This window comes from Lontra canadensis, unplaced genomic scaffold, assembly GCF_010015895.1.
Source record: "Lontra canadensis isolate GAN:19392208 unplaced genomic scaffold, GSC_riverotter_1.0 scaffold17, whole genome shotgun sequence".
Taxonomy (NCBI): Eukaryota; Metazoa; Chordata; class Mammalia; order Carnivora; family Mustelidae; genus Lontra; species Lontra canadensis.
The window spans coordinates 23,159,156-23,176,464 of record NW_022631011.1 but is presented as its reverse complement, the minus strand read 5'-3'; the positions used below and the strand labels follow the sequence as shown (position 1 = coordinate 23,176,464).

The following is a 17,309-nucleotide window of genomic DNA, read 5'->3' as shown; positions in this document are numbered from 1 at the left end:
TAAAAAGCTTCTAACAAGAAAACCTATAACTTACATTACAATAGTACAATACTGACTGCTTTCTCTCTAAGTTCAGAAAAAAGGCAAGGATGTGGTAAACATCTCCCCTCTTTATTCCATTAACATAGTGTTTTACTTTGATTTTTTGTGTTGAACCAACTTTGCAGTGCTAGGTAAAGAAGTTTACCACTTCTTTTCAATATTGTACTTGAAGTCCTACTAATGCAATAAAGCATGAAAGAGAAACAAAAAGCCTACAGACTAAAAAACAAGAAAGAAAAACCTGTTGACCTGATTACTCAAGCAGAAAACACTAAGGACCTATTTAAAAACCTATTAAAGGGATGCCTGGGTGGCTCAGTTGGTTGGGCATCTGCCTTTGTCTCAGGTAATGATCCCAGGACTCTGGGATCAAGTCCCACATCAGGCTCCCTGCTCAGCAGGGAGTGTGCTTCCCTCAAATAAATAAATTAATAAATAGCTCTTTTAAAATAAATAAATAAATAAATAAATAGAAACCTACCAAATACATGAATTTAACAAGGTCACAGAATAAAAGTTAGTAAATAATATCAATTACATTTCTATACTCTAGCAAAACAAAATTGGAAAAACAGAATTATTTTAAAAACACAAATTACAAGACCATCAAAAACATTAAATACTTAAAAAAAAAAAAAACTCAGAAGACAAAAAGAATACTTCTACACTGAAAACCATGAAGCATTACTAAGAGAAATTAAAGAAGTCCTAAATGGAGAAATATACATTTGGAAAACTCAATATTATCAAGATATCCAGTCTCCTCAGGGCGCCTGGGTGGCTCAGTGGATTGGGCCTCTGCCTTCGGCTCGGGTCATGATCTCAGGGTCCTGGGATCGAGCCCTGCATCGGGCTCTCTGCTCAGCAGGGAGCCTGCTTCCCCCTCTCTCTGCCTGCCTCTCTGCCTACCTGTGCGCGCTCTCTCTCTCTCTCTCTGTCAAATAAATAAATAATAAAATCTTAAAAAAAAAAAAAAAAAAGATATCCAGTCTCCTCAAACTGACCTACAAATTTATTATTTCCAAATCTACATTCCAATGGATTTTTAAAGAAATCGATATGATGAACCTAAAATTTATGCGGCAATGGAAAAGATCTTAAATAACAAAACCAATTTTGAAAGAAAATGACAAAGATGGAAGCTATAATAATTTAAGAGCATACTATTTGAAGAAAGGCAAATCAATGGAACACAAAGTCTATAGACACATTCAGACAGTACAATAACTGAACATACACCTCACAAAAGATAATTTACGAATGGCCAATAAAGATCTGAGGAAGTGTTCAACATGAGTCATCAGGAAAATGCATATTAAAAACACAGTGAGGGGCGCCTGGTGGCTCAGTGGGTTAAGCCTCTGCCTTTGGCTCAGGTCAAGATCTCAGGGTCCTGGGATTGAGCCCTGCATTGGGCTCTCTGCTCAGCAGGGAGCCTGCTTCCCCCTCTCTCTGTGTCGGCCTCTCTGCCTACTTGTGCTCTCTCTCTGTCAAATAAATAAATACATAAAATCTTTAAAAAAACAAAAACAAAAACAAACCAGTGAGACACGACCACAAACCCACTAAAATGGGAAAAATTTTTAAAACTGACAAAAACCAGTATTCATGAGGCTGTGGAACAGTGTAGAACTCTAAGAATGCCGCTGGTATGATAAAATGGAATGAACACTTTGGAAGTTTGGTACTTTCTTATAAAATTAAATTTTACCTACCCTCTGACCCAAATTCCAGTCCTAATTATTTACCCCCCAAAATATAATACCCCCAAAAATATAACCATAAAAGGACCTATATAAAAATGTTTCTATTAATCCTACACATAACAACCAAGATATTGATGTGACTTCCTGCACCAATTATTAGGTATAAAAAAATAAACTGTGGCATTTTCATGCAATGGAATACTTATGGGGGGAAAAATACAAGCACGTTGTTTATACAACAACATGGAAGAAATTAAAAACCATTATGTTAAGGGAAAGAAGTCAAACACAGAATAGAACACACTGCATAATCTCACTGACATGAAATTCTAGAACAGGCAAAACACACCTATAATGACAGAAAACACAACAGGATTACCCAAAGTGGAGTCAAGAACATACTTGAATAGGTTTCAAGGTATGTTTTGGGGATGATGGAAATGTCCTTTATCCCAATTAGAGTGTTAGCTTCACAGGTGTTTATATGCCCAAACTTATCAAACTTTACAATCTTAATCTGTGCATTCTATTAAATGTAAAATATACTTCAAAAAAGCAATTTTGTAAAAATACATATTTTTCATAATGCTTGCAGGGATGATATCTTTTTCTTAGAAATTACGAACACTAAATATATGGTTTTGACTGGCTTTTAAATAAAAGTTACTAGTAATTAACAAGTTGTTCTCTTCACAAAATAGCAAAAGCAATACCTAACAAATGGAAGCATTTAAAAAATAATTCATAAATATTTTAAAATATAAAAAATAATAAAAGCACATAAAAAATAATTCTTTTGGGGCGCCTGGGTGGCTCAGTGGGTTAAAGCCTCTGCCTTCGGCTCAGGTCATGATCCCAGGGTACTGGGATCGAGCCCCGCATTGGGGTCTCTGCTCAGCGGGGAACCTGCTTCCTCCTCTCTCTCTGCCTGCCTCTCTGCCCACTTGTGATCACTGTCTATCAAATAAATAAATAAATAAAAATCTTAAAAAAAATAATAATAATAATAATAATAATTCTTTTTAAGTCCTACTTTTTTTTTTCCTTTAAACTAAGCTCTACACCCAATATGGCATTTGAACTCACAACCTTAAGAACAGGGCTACTTTCTCTACCAACTGAGCCAGTCGGGCACCGCCCATAAAAAAAATTTTTAAACAAAAAAATAAAACAAATCACACCACGTATGTAAATATTATGTATTCAGGCAAAAATGTCATCTCCTCCAGTGAGGAACAGGGCCTCCTTTTTATGCTCCCAATTTAAATGCACAAATGATTATACCTCTAAATACAGGATCTATTAGTTACATAGCAAGTATGATTATGCACCCCAGTTATCAAATAGTAACTATTTGTTAATTTACACATGATGGATTTGACCACAAAAAGAGCCATGGTAACTTAGAGTTGGAGAGTCCATTATCTACTCTCATCAGAACGCTGAAAAACTGCAAAATGCCTCAAGAATAGTTACCTCAAAATCAATAAGGAAAGGTCAACACTAAGTTCACTCATGGGCAGTAATTTTCTAAGTATCTTAGCCTTGGAAATTTATCTAAAAAATCTAAAACCATGTTCTGAAGAAAGGGATATGGGGACAAGCAGAACAGAGGACAAGAAGTTGCTGCAGCTATTCACTCCCCACCAACCTCACGTACCTTAGTCAGGATCTGCCCACTAGGACAGTGGTCTCTAAAGCTATTCTGCAGAGCACAATTTGAGAAAGAGTAATCTAGAACAGACTGTCCAATATGATTATCAATTAGCAATGTGTAGCTACTAAGTACCTGAGATATGGCTAGTCCAAAGTGAGTTGTTTTGTTTTTTTTTTTTACAACCCTTAAAAATATGTTAAGCTATTTTGGGGGTAGGGGTGGAGCCAAAGTTGGCCTAAGTGACAAAGTAGTTTATCAACTCCTGCTCTTAAGTACATGGAAGCTGCACTGAATAGTGTCAGATTGATTAAGTGAAGCTTACACTCAACAGTAGCCTAGTCAACGAGGCAGAAATGCCCACATTCCCAGGTATACTGAACAAGTCCAAATGGTTAAAGAGGTGGAATTCCAAGATTGAATCTACTCTACTCACTCGGTTCAGCTGTACCCTACCTCATACTTGTAGGCAAGTCTGCAAACACCATCATGGTTCTGAAAACTGGATGCTGAGACTGAGCCCTGTTCACTTCGGGATCCTCATACCAATACACCAAAAGGCAAAGAAAGCAATCACGAGTGTTGATACATGGAGAGCAAGGAGCACTACTTATGGAACCCAGGACAACCACTGGGTCACCTCTTGCAACCCTCTTATTTAATACCTTGGTCAAAGGCCAACAAAGTTAGGACCACAAAGATCTCAGATTCCACAGAATGAATATCCCCAACTAAACTGGTAACAACTCATCCAGTCCAGTGTAGGCATAAACCAAAATGAAATAGGTAAATGACAAAAGTAACCACTATTATTTTTTATTTGTATTTTTTTTAATTTTTGCTATTAAAGTACAGTTAACAGACAATGTTATATTACTTTCAGATGTTCAACACAGTAACTCAATTGGTAACTATTATTATTAATTTAGGCTTCATGAGCACTTGAAGAAGAGAGGCCTGTAGATAGCATCTGTTTTATGTTGTTTCTTTCCCCCCTCCTCCTCTACCATATATGAAAGGCAAAGGTGGTAGCTAAGTTGCAGGTGAAAAGTATGACAGAATTGACATTACCCCCCCAAACCAATAAAATTTTAATGACAAAAAGAGAAAAACAGGGCGCATGGGTGGCTCAGTGGGTTAAAGCCTCTGCCTTTGGCTCAGGTCATGATCCCATGACCTGGGTTCTGGGATCAAGCCTCACATCGGGCTCTCTGCTCAGTAGGGAGCCTGCTTCCTCCTCTCTCTCTCCCTCTCTCTCTCTCTGCCTAACTCTCTGCCTACTTGTGATCTCTGTCTGTCAAATAAATAAATAAAATCTTAAAAAAGAGAAAAGCGTACAACAAATAGCATGAAATAAAAACAGAGATTTAACCCAAAATACATCAGAACTCACATTACATGTCCACAGATCAAATCCTCCAGATAAACCGTGATTATGAGACATACTTAGAGCATAAAAAATGAAGAAGGGCATAAAGGACAAATAGAGAATACAAATATTAACCAAAGGAAAGTTTATGTATCTACATTAACACCAAGGCAACTTTAAGAAAGGCAGTATTAAAGAGAAACATAATAATAAAGGGTTCAATTTAACAGGAAACTATAACAATTTCAAACTGCACACACCTAAGAATATAAACTAAAAATACATAATTCTTGGGGTGCCTCGGAGGCTCAGTCGGTTAAGCATCATGATTCCAGGGTTCTGGGATAGAGCCCTGCATTAGGCTCCCTGCCCAGCAGCGGGTCTGCTTCTCCGCCTGCCTACCCCCCAACTTGTTCTCTCGTTCACTCTCTTTCTCAAATAAATTTTTTAAAATAAATAAATATAAATAAAATATACAATTTTGAAGTTGACATATGTAATCCCCTAATTGAAAAATACAAGGAAAAATGGAGAAATCCAAAATCCTGAGACATTTGGACACACTCTTCTCAGCAACTGATAAAAAGCAGACAAAAAACCAAAACAACCCCATTAATTACACAGAATATCTAAACAAGACAATTTTAAACTTGACTTAATGGATACACACACAGTATTTTCCCAACAACTGCAAAACACATTCTTTTAAGGCACATATTGAACACTTACAAAAATGACCCCAAATACAGGACTTAAAGCAAGTCTCCACAAACATCCAAGAAATAATACCATACAGTATGTTTTCTGATCACAATGTAATTTACTAGAAATGAATAAACCCAAAATTCTAAATAGAAAATGCCGTTTGGAAATTAAGAAAATCTATTCTACATAGCATAAGAAATCATACTTTAAAAAAAAACCCACAAGATAGGTGAACTTGCCATACCAGACATCAACAATAGAATCAATAAAGCCAGAGTGATGTGTTATACTGATTCAATGACAGACAAATAGAACAATGGAACAGACAAATGACACAAAGCAGAATGCCCACAATCAGACTCAGGTATGTGCGGTCAACTGGTTTATGATAAATAGTACAAAGCTGGGAAAACAGATTTTTAAAAGGAACAGCGCAGGAACAAATGGTGGGGAGAAAAGTAATAATGAATCCCTACTTCACGTAATACACTAAAGTCAATGCCAAATAGCTTGATTATAGACACAAAATGTGAAAGGTGAAAAAGAACTTAAAAAGGATTAGTATACAAAGATTATATTTCTTAAAATTGTACAAATCAATGAAATGGCCAACTGAAGGGAAAAAAAAGACAAGAAATTTGAACAAGTTCATCACAAAGAGGAGGAGAAAGAAATCCAATAGAGCAATAGACAACCATCACAATGGCAAAAATTTTAAAGTTAGAGAAGACAAAGAGTTGTTAAGAATGTGGGGGTAAAGCGCTGCTGATTGCAGTATAAATTGTACAAACGCTTTGGAGAACAGGCCCAAAGAGCAACCAATCTGTAATGAAATGTAATGGTTGGGGCACCTGGGTGGCTCAGTGGGTTAAAGCCTCTGCCTTCCTCTAGGGTCATGGTCTTGGGGTCCTGGGATCGAGTCCTATGCTCAGCGGGGAGCCTGCTTCCTCCTCTCTCTCTCTCTGCCTGCCTCTTTGCCTACTTGTTATCTGTCTGTCAAATAAATAAATAAAATCTTAAAAAGAAAAAAGAAAGAAAGAAAGAAATGTAATGGTTGAAGAATCCCAAAACAACCTTGAGGCTAGTAGAGATATACACAGAAAAGCAACTGGGCTTCATTTAGAGAATAAAAAATATTACTGCCAGGCACATGACATTTGGGAGAAAAATTTCCCTGGTGTCTTAAAAAAACTAGGCAAAAGAAAACAAAGGCAGGGATGCCTGGGTGGCTCAGTTGGTTGAGCATCTGCCTTTGGTTCAGGTCGTGATCCCAGAGTCCCACGATGGAGACTGGCATCAGCCCCTCATCTGGCTCCCTGGTCAGTGGGGAGTCTGCTTCTGCTTCTCCCTCTGCCTCTGCCCCTCCCCCTACTGGTGCTCGCTCTCTCTCAAATAAATAAATAAATAAAATCTTCCCAAAAAAAAAAAAAAAGAGAGAGAAAAGAAAAGAAAAGAAAAAGAAAAAAGAAAAAAAGAAAGAAAAGCAAGGCAATTATTAACTCCAGGAGATTAAAAGGGGAGGGTATACAGTTACAGGTGAATACTTAGCTCAGCAATGACCAGTATTACATAGTTATAACAACACTCACTAGTGGCTTAACCAGTAACCAAAATAGAACTCTCTTAAGGGGATAAGGGGAAGAAAATAAGAGAGTTAAATTTTTATCTATGGAGGCAGAAAGTAACATCTGGAACTCAAAAATCAAAATACAGCAGTTATGGCATACTATCAAAAATATAGAGCTAGATACTAAGAGTAACAGCTAGAAGAATAAAAGTGGTAGCTTCTGGAGAAAGGTACTAGGAGATGGGGGAAGGTTGGGAGTGGAATGATATTTGTCACCGAAAGGCTTTTAGTGCAGTTTGGCTTTAAAAACACAGAAGATTTAGTTTGAAAATTTTGAAATTCTCCAATTTTATTGCAATGTCAATGTATCCTGGCATTTAATAGGCCTGTCAACGTATTCTGGCTTTCAACAGACCTGCTTTATTGTCATATAAAGATTTTAGCCATTTTTAAAATTTAATCTATTTTAAAATCTCACCAAAATTAAAGTTCTGAAAATTATTTACCCCAACGGACTCAATAAATCAAAGAAATCAGAACAGATTTTTTTAAGTCTAGAAATGCAAGAGAATATAATTCAAGTACAAAAAAATTAAATTAGTGGGGCGCCTGGGTGGCTCAGTGGGTTAAAGCCTCTGCTTTCAGCTCAGGTCATGATCCCAGCGTCCTGGGATCGAGCCCCACATCGGGCTCTCTGCTCAGCAGGGAGCCTGCTTCCTCCTCTCTCTCTCTCTGCCTGCCTGCCTCTCTGCCTACTTGTGATCTCTGTCTGTCAAATAAATGAATAAAATCTTTAAAAAAAAATTAAATTAGTAAGTATACTACCCAGAGAGAGATTTTTATTGGGCTACTAAACACCTGAAACTTTAACATCTGAACTCCTAATCTTGCCTCCTAAACCTAAAGCTTTCAAAGGATTTTCTTCATCTCAGTAAATGTTTCCAAATTTTTCCAAACATTCAAAGCTTTAATCTCTCTATTACACAAATGGTTCCAAAACATGTGGATAACATGATCAACTCATTTTAAGAGGCATATATGGTTGGGGAACAAAAATTTAGTAATAACAGCAACAACAACAACCAAAAATAGACTATAAGCCCCAATCAACAATTTTAGCAACAAGACATGCACTATCATCAAGTAATACTTATCCTAAAAAGAAAAAGCAGAAATACCACCACAAAAATTATCTTCAGAATTAGTCATCCTGATAGAAAAACAAATGGTAAAACTGATGTAATATTCTCAATAGACTGGTAACAGTGATTTGGTAAAATTCAACATTAGTTAAAACTCAAAAAAGCTAGACCTGGCTGCACCTGGCTGGCTCAGTTGGTAGGACATGTGACTTGATCTTGGGGTCCTCCTAAGTCTGAACCCCATGTTGGGGTTAGAGTTTACTTTAAAAAAGGGGGAGCCAGGGTGCCTGGGTGGCTCAGTGGGTTAAGCCTCAGCCTTCGGCTCAGGTCAAGATCTCAGGGTCCTGGGATTGAGCCCCACATCGGGCTCTCTGCTTAGCAGGAAGCCTGCTTCCCCCTTTCCCTCTGCCTGCCTCTCTACCAACTTGTGATCTCTCTGTCAAATAAATAAATAAAATCTTTAAAAAAAAAAAAGGGCGGGGGGGGGGGGGGCCTGGCTGCGGGTGGGCTCAATAAGAAGAGCAGGCAGCTCTTGTTCTGGAGGTAATGATTTCAAGCCTTAGGCGGGGCCAAAAGCATAAAAAAAAAAAAAAAAAAAAAAAAGCCAGACATGGACAACTTTCTTAATTTTTAAAATTCTCTTCCTCTACCAACCTCTTATAAATTAGCATTCCCCAAGGTTTTGTCCTCTCATTATAAAAAAGGCACTTACTAGATAACTTCTTCTATACACATACTTCTAATTACTACATGTAAGCTGTTAAGATACAAATTCACGGGGGTGCGCCTGGGTGGCTCAGTGGGTTAAAGCCTCTGCCTTCGGCTCAGGTCATGATCTCAGAGTCCTGGGATCGAGCCCCACAATGGGCTCTCTGCTCAGCAGGAAGCCTGCTTCCTCCTCTCTCTCTGCCTGCCTCTCTGCCTTCGTGTAATCTCTGTCTGTCAAATAAATAAATAAAATCTTAAATAAATAAATATTTAAAAATAAAAAAAAATAAAAAGATACAAATTCATGGGGCGCCTGGGTGGCTCAGTGGGTTAAAGCCTCTGCCTTCGGATCGGGTCATGATCCCAGGGTCCTGGGATCGAGCCCCACATCGGGCTCTCTGCTCAGTGGGGAGCCTGTTTCCTCCTCTCTCTCTCTCTCTGCCTGCCTCTCTGCCTACTTGTGATCTGCCTAATAAATAGTAAATAAAATCTTAAAAAAAAAAAAAGATACAAATTCATATCCTCAACAAAATCTCCATCCCCAGTGCTACTCAGATACCCAACAGCCTACTGGACATTTCTGTCCTGATTTCTTAAAGGCACCTTAAACTCAACAGTCATTCTACTATGTTCATTCTCCACAATTCATTACACCACCATCCACCCACATTAGGAAAACAAAGCCAAGGCAGAAAAAAAAGGGGCAATCCATGTAACAGACAGCAATGATTTTCTGAAAAAGCAACATTTACATTACAAAAATACCCAGAACGGCCCAAATGCTCAAAAAAGGAAAAATAAAATACCAACACAGAATTCTGATAATCTGGGTGACTCAGTCGGTTCAGTGTCTGCCTACAGCACAAATCGTGATCATCTCGGGTGCTGAGATTGAGCCCAAGTCAGAATCCCAGCTCAACAGGAAGTCTTCTTCTCCCTCTCCTTTTGCTCCTCTCCCTCACCCTGCTCATGCTCCCTCTCTCAAATAAAATTTTTAAAAAACAAAAAAGGCATTTTGATAATCATTAGAAATAAAAGGTATATAAACTGCAGAAATGTAATTTTCCAAGAAAGAGACAAATGAATGTGTCATATACAACTGTGCTAACAGAGAAAATACACTAAAAGCATATACATTAAAACATCAACAGTGGTAAAGATGGAGATGAAAGAGTACATAAAGAATGAATGCTTTTACATTTTACTTATGTTTATACAACACTTGCATCTTTCACATCAAAAATAAACATACTGATCAGCTATGAAATAAAAAACAGGGGCACCTGCGTGGCTCAGTCGTTAAGTGTCTGCCTTCAGCTCGGGTCATGATCACAGGACCCTGGGATAAGCCCAACGTCGGGCTCCCTGCTCTGTGAAGGGTCTGCTTCTCCCTCTCCCACTCCCCTTGCCTGTGTTCCCTTTCTCTGTCAAATGAATAAATAAAATCTTAAATATATATGTACTATTATATCTATGTAAAATATATTGGGGAAGCTCAAAAGTGAATCTGAATACATCTACACAATAACTTGTACACAAATGTTCACAGCAGCATTATTCGTAATAGTCAAAAAGTGGACACAATCTAAACGTCCATCAACTGATAAATGGATAAAGAAAACGTGGTATACACAGGTAATCAACTGTTATTTAGCCATAGACAAGAATGAAGTATTCATACAAGCTACATGGATTAACCTTAAAAACATTATGCTAAGTAAAAGCTAGTCACAAAAGGCTACACATTATATGATTCAATTTATATAAATGTCCAGAAAAGACAAATCTATAATAACAGATAAACTGGTAGTAGTAAGGGGCTAGGAAGAAAATGAAATGGAGAGTGATATACTAGTATACGCATGGGGCTTCTTCTAATTTTATTCTAAAATTAGACATTGAAGGGGCACCTGGGTGGCTCAGCCAGTTAAGCATCTGCCTTCAGGTCAGGTCATGATCCCAGGCTCCCTGCTCAGCAGGGAGTCTACTTCTCCCTCTCCCCACCCCCCAGTCCTGTTCATGTTCATTCTCATGCTCTCTCTCTCAAATAAATAAATAAATCTTTGAAATTAGACATTGGCAATGGTTGCATAATTCTACTAATATACTAAAAACTCCTCAACTCTATTAAGGTAGGTTATAGCACCATAAAGCAGTTACCAAAAAATGAATATGAAACAAAGATTTTGGGCGCCTGGATGGCTCAGATGGTTAAGTGTCTGCCTTCAGCTCAGGTCATGATCCCAAGATCTTGGAATCGAGTGCCGCTTCTGATTCCCTGCTTAGCAGGGAGTCTGCTTCTCCCTTTCTCCCTGCTTCTTCCCCTGCTTGTACTTGCTCTCTCTCAAATGAATAAATAAAATCTTAAAAAAAAAAAAAAGAAAAAGAAAAAGAAACGAAGATTTTAATATGCACCAAACTTTTAAAATAAGCCTAGGGTGCCTGGGTGGCTCAGTCAGTTAAGTGGCTGCCTACAGCTCAGATCATGATCCCAGGGTCCTGGGATAGAGTCCTGCATCTGGCTCCCTGGTCAGTGAAGAACCTGCTTCTCCCTCTCCCTCTGCCTGCTGCTCTGCCTACTTGTGCCTTCTATCTCTTTCAAATAAATAAATAAAATATTTAAAATAAGCCTAAATATGTCTTCTGAAAATTATCTATTTTTGTTCTTGAAAAAAGTCTCACTTAGGGCACCTGGGTGGCTCAGTGAGGTTAGGCATCTGACTTCTGCTCAGGTCATGATCTTGGGTCCTGGAATGGAGTCCTGCATTGGGCTTCACATAGGGCGGGGAATATACTTCTCCCTCTCTCTCTTTCCCGCTGCCCCTCTCCGGGCTAGTACTTGCTCTCTCAAATAAAATCTTTAAAAAAAGAAAAGAAAAGAAAAAAGCCTAATGACTTCCTTAATGATAAACTTTCGAATACTAGGGGTGCCTGAGTGGCTCAGTGGTTTAAGCCTCTGCCTTCAGCTCAGGTCATGATTTCATGGTCCTGGGATTGAGCCCCATGTCGGGCTCTCTGCTCACCAGTGAGCCTGCTTCCCTCTCTCTGCCTGCCTCTCTGCCTGCTTGTGATCTCTGTCAGATAAATAAATAAAAATCTTATTACATAAATAATATAAATAAATATATATTTGTAAACATTTATATTTATAAATAATATAAACATAAATATTTATAAATAATTAAATGTTTACAAATAATAATATAAATTAAAAATAAGTAGAAATAAATTTTTTAAAACTTTCAAATACTAGTTGAACTGATTTAACAAAATAAACTTCAAAGGACACCTGAGTGGCTCAGTTGGTTAAGCATCTGCTTCAGCTCAGTACATGATCCCAGGGTCCTGGGATGGAGTTCCAGGTCGAGCTCCTTGCTCAGGCTCAGTGAGGAGACTGTTTCTCCCTCTGCCTGCTGTTCCCTCTGCTTGTGCATGCATGCACACTCTCCCTCTTTCTCTCTGACAAATAAATAAATCTTTAAAGTAAATAAATAATAAACTTCAAATTTTCATGTTGACAAGATTATCTTCTTAAAATTTCCTGGGGGCGCCTGGGTGGCTAAGTTGGTTAAGCCTCTGACTTCAGCTCAGGTCATGATTCTCAGAGTCCCGGGATGGAGCCCTGCATTGGACTCTCTGCTCAGTGGGAAGCCTGCTTCACCCTCTCTCTCTGCTTGCTTCTCTGCCTACTTGTGATATCTCTCTCTGTCAAATAAATAAAATCTATAAAAATAAATAAATAAATATTTCCTAGCATTTGTTTTATTCAGTAACTGAATTTTCTGTGCTGAAGTATTCTAAGACAATGTATTCTTTTAAATTTTTTTTAAAGATTTTATTTATTTGCTGCAGACAGTGATTACAAGTAGGCAGAGAGGCAGAGAGAGGGGGAAGCAGGCTCCCTGCCAAGCAGAGAGCCCAATGTGGGCCTTGATCCCAGGACCCTGAGATAATGAACTGAGCTGAGGACAGAGGCTTAACCCACTGAGCCACACAGGTGTCCTAAGACAATGTATTTTAAATATATACAGTGATTGGTGCCAAGGCTAGGCATATTCCCTATCCTCAAAAACCTCACAGAAGTTATTTAAGTAGTATATATCCTCTAAAATGGAACTATATTGTGACTCTTAAACTCAAAATGGTGATTTTCAAGCCCTGCTTTGGGACCTAAAGCTTACTTGAATAAATAAATAAATAAACAAAAATATTAAAAAGTGAAAAAATAAATGAATAGATAGCACCTGGCTGGCTAAGTCAAGACAGCATGCAACTCTTCATCTCCAGGTGGTTAATTTCAAGCCCCATGTTGGGACCTGGAGCTTACTTAAGAAACATGAAACAGGGGAGCCCAGGTGGCTTAGTCTTTAAGCATCTGCCTCCAGCTCAGATCTTGATCCCAGGATCCTGAGATGGAGCCCCGCATCACATCTGGCTCCCTGCTCAGCAGGAAGCCTGCTTCTCCCTCTCTCGCTCCCCCTGCTTGTGTTTGGCTTGGGTCAGGTGGAACCCCTTTGTCAGGTTCCCCTGCTTGGCGGGGGGGGTTGCTTCTCCCTCAACCCTCCCTCTGCTTGTGCCTGCTCTCAAATAAACAAATAAAATCTTAAAAAAAAAATCCTTAGAAGACCTCCTGGCACATCACACACGCTGCACCTGTTAAGTATACTAATAATTATCACTTAACTAATTGATAACTTCATTTCCATATTATCATTATCCCTTTCAGCTTCAATAACCACATTAATTCTAAACTACTTAATTATTTACATTAAAGCAATAGTTCTCAAGGTGTGATATAGGGACTGTCAGGATTCCATAAATACTTTCAGGGGGTTCATTAGATCAAAATTATTCTTGAAAAAAAGATCAAAGCACAAAACAGACCAATGGTTTAACACAACACTGCACAAAAAATATATAGAGGCAATTTCAGATTCCACATTGCAACTAACCTTTAAGAAATTACCACTTGAGTTTTGTTGTAGAATCAAAGAAGAATATCACAATTATCTGGACAGATCATTAAAGTACTCCTCCCAACACACTGGTGTAAAGCTGAATTTTCTTCATACGCTTCAACCAGAACAACATATGACTGAATGCAAAAACTGACAGGAAAACCAGCTGTCTTCTATTAGGCCAAATATTAAAGAGATTTACAAAAATGTAAAATAGTTGCCATTCTTTCAGGTTTTTTTTTTTTGGGGGGGGGGGGTTTTTTTGGTTTTGGAAAAAAACAGGTTTTTTTCCCATAAAAAATGTTATTTATGTAACCTGTAATTAGTTTATTAGCTATTTTTAAATGAATTAATATATTTAAGTTAACTTAGAATACAATGATTACCAACAGATATAAACCATATAACCAAAAGCTACTTGGAGTGTCCTACATCATTTTTTTTTTAAAGATTTTATTTATTTATTTGACAGAGAGAGATCACAAGTAGACGGAGAGGCAGGCAGAGAGAGAGAGAGAGAGAGAGAGAGGGAAGCAGGCTCCCTACTGAGCAGAGAGCCCGATGCGGGACTCGATCCCAGGACCCTGAGATCACGACCTGAGCCGAAGGCAGCTGCCTAACCCACTGAGCCATCCAGGCGCCCCAGAGTCCTACATCATTTTTAAGAGTGTAAAGGAATCCTAACCAAAAAGTCTGAGAACTGCTTCTTTAGAGTAATACTTAATACCCCACTTTTATTTACATTGAGTTTTCATCTCTGTGAATCTCACACATGCAGCCATAGATGTTTAAAGTAAGCAGAAGAAAGCAAGGATATAAATCTTGCTTTCTTCCGATGTACTATAATGCAAATAAGCATAAGATATAGCCTTTCCAAAAAAGAAAAAAGGATGGTCGAGTTAACAGAATTCTCCATCAGAAGTAACTACAGTAGTATGATACAGCTGTAATATAGAACTTACGCAGAAATAGAACCAAAGAACTTTCCCTGTGCCAAAAGATGCACAGAAAAATCTGGGCTGCTGAAGGGGTAACGTAGTCCTTAAGTGAATTACCTACTGTAACAGATTTACTGGAGTTGATTTCAAAATACCACCTAGACTTCCGGTCACCTTCAATTAAGGTTAATCAAAGAACTCTATATGGAACATAACCTGCTCCAAAAAGTCTGGAAAAATATTTAACTACTAAAAAAACATTATTTTGAATTGTGCAATGTTAGTTACCTTCATTGTTACAATAAATACAATCGGACTGTGCTGTAATAAATTACCACGCTATAAAAGGCCATCCAGCAATGGGGAGTAATGGCATTCATTAATTAGGGCCCTTTTTCCTTCCTTTTCGGAGCATAATTTATTGATTTAAATGCCTCACACAAAACCTTGTAGGAGTTTGATGTTAAAAAAAAAATTATTGTTTCTACAGAATTGTAATACTAACCACTGGGAAATGAGAGCAAACTTTCCTGAGCCAGGATGATTAAGGTGGACAGAAGCTCATAAGCCAGGCAAGTTTTGTTCTAGAGAGGGTACTTCCAAAGTCACATATCTAATCTAAGGGGTATATAACTGCTTAAAAGGAGTAAGTGTCTGATAGAATTTTCTCATTTCCTCACATACTCTAGGCCTGAATTTGCAGCTTCCAAATTAAATGCCTTTTAAGCACTTTTCATCCTACTCTCATATCTAATTCCATAATGAGAATTCTTAAGTTCTTCAAATTAAAAATAATTCCACTGAAAAAGGAGAAACTAAGGACCCAATAAAAAGAGACACTGAATATACCAGAGTTCACTGCAAGCAGGTTTTAAACTGAAATCAGTGTTACTCAGCCTTTTAAAATTAAAGGGCGAAAAACAACCCCCCCCATATTACTATTCCACCAAGTATCACTTTCATTGATTTTTGTTAAGGTTAATTATTTACTGAAACTTCATGTGATAATGCTCGTTAATACTGTGCGCTGCAATTACTTTCTGCTGAAAGCATCCCATTTCAACTCTTAAAGGTTCGCGGTACTTCTCAAAGCACAAAGATTTAACTCCTTCCTCCTCCCCGCTGCGCTCCCCGTGCCCCCACCCCGGAAAATATAGTACCTGCAGCAGGGTTTCCTGATCTCAACATTTGGGGGGAGGGGTGCGGGCTGGGGGATGGGGAGAGGGTGGGAGAGCTCCCTAATTTTTGGACTCGCTATCCCATTCTGCCTGAATAAAACAAAACCCCTGTTGGAAATAATGTTATGAACAGTGACACAGGATCCAATTCCCTTCCGCTCGCATCTATCCCTATAAACTTCACTATGGCCCTCAATGCACCCCTTTCTACTCCAGAGCAGCCCTACCTGGCCCCGACTTACAGATCCAAGCTGAATTACTCCATGACCTTGGACCCAGGCCACTGCTCCCCTCCAAGATCCTCACATCACATCCTGCAGACTGCAGAGACCTCACGGTTCAGGCCGGGTCAGCGGCCAGGGCGACCGCAGGGAAGCAAGCCGCAGAAACCGCAGAAGCGCGTTGGCTGGTGGGGCTGACTCGGGGAAAACGCAGGGAAGGAAAGAAGACGCCGGGGGCGGGGACAAGGCCGGGGGCTACCTGCGGACCAGCGCCGACACCGTCCCAGTAGTCGCAATGCTACACCTCACCTCCGGGTTCTGGATGCCCTCTCAGCCGCCTTGAGACCCCTGGCCTGACCCGCGGTCCTCGGTCATGGCCCCTTATTACCTCTGCCTACCCCAGCCAGCAATGGCAGGTGATGAGGCGACTGGGCACCCGAGACGAGCAGGCTGATTGCCTACCTCAATCGACAGTGTCTTCGAGCCGTCCACTCCCTCCCAAGGGCTCCCGGAGCCCGGACCCCGGGAGTAGGAAGAGGCGTACGATGCAAAACGACACAGAAGGTGGGACAGGAAGCGGGGGGGGGGGTCGTCCAGCTCTCGGGAGAGGCTGGCAGAAGGGAGGTGAGGACGCAGGAGGCGCGACAGCACGCAGCGGGGACGTCGGAAAGCTAGCCTACCTTCCTCACTCCTGGCCGACGGTCCAACACGAGCCAGCGAATCGCCTCACATCCGGGTATGAGGAAACAGCCGCTTCTGCCGCGACCGCCGCCTCTCTCGCGGCGCAGATACGCCAAACTTCCGGCGACGACGGCGACGCCTCGCCCGTCAGATGGGAGTTACCTGTGACCGTCTTGGTCGCGCTTGCGCAACGCTCCTCTTCAGCCGTCACGGGCTCGCTGACGTGCCCAGAGGAGGAAGATGGCCGCCACGTTCACTGCGTGTCACGCAGTTTTTCACCCCGGCCGGGACGGCTGGCGTCGGGGAAAAGCAAGCCAGCGTACACCCTCAGCGCAGGCGCGGTGGGAGGCCTCGCGTGCGAGCACCGCGGGTGGGCACCTCGTGGGGAAGCGGCGGCGCCCCCAGGCGGCGACCGCTGGCCCTTCCCGGGGATGTCTGTT

At 40.1% G+C, this 17,309-nt stretch overlaps 1 protein-coding gene across 4 annotated transcripts in view; it reads right to left on the bottom strand.

Annotated features, from left to right (window-relative positions):
• Positions 1-16,971, bottom strand: part of ESCO1 (establishment of sister chromatid cohesion N-acetyltransferase 1) — an 80,119-nt gene extending 63,148 nt beyond the window's left edge. For all 4 annotated transcript variants that reach the window (XM_032859786.1, XM_032859787.1, XM_032859785.1 and 1 more), the window contains exon 1: positions 16,869-16,971. The gene's annotated coding sequence lies outside the window, so the exon portion shown is untranslated. The remainder of the gene's footprint in view (positions 1-16,868) is intronic.
• Between the last annotated feature and the right edge of the window lie 338 nt (positions 16,972-17,309).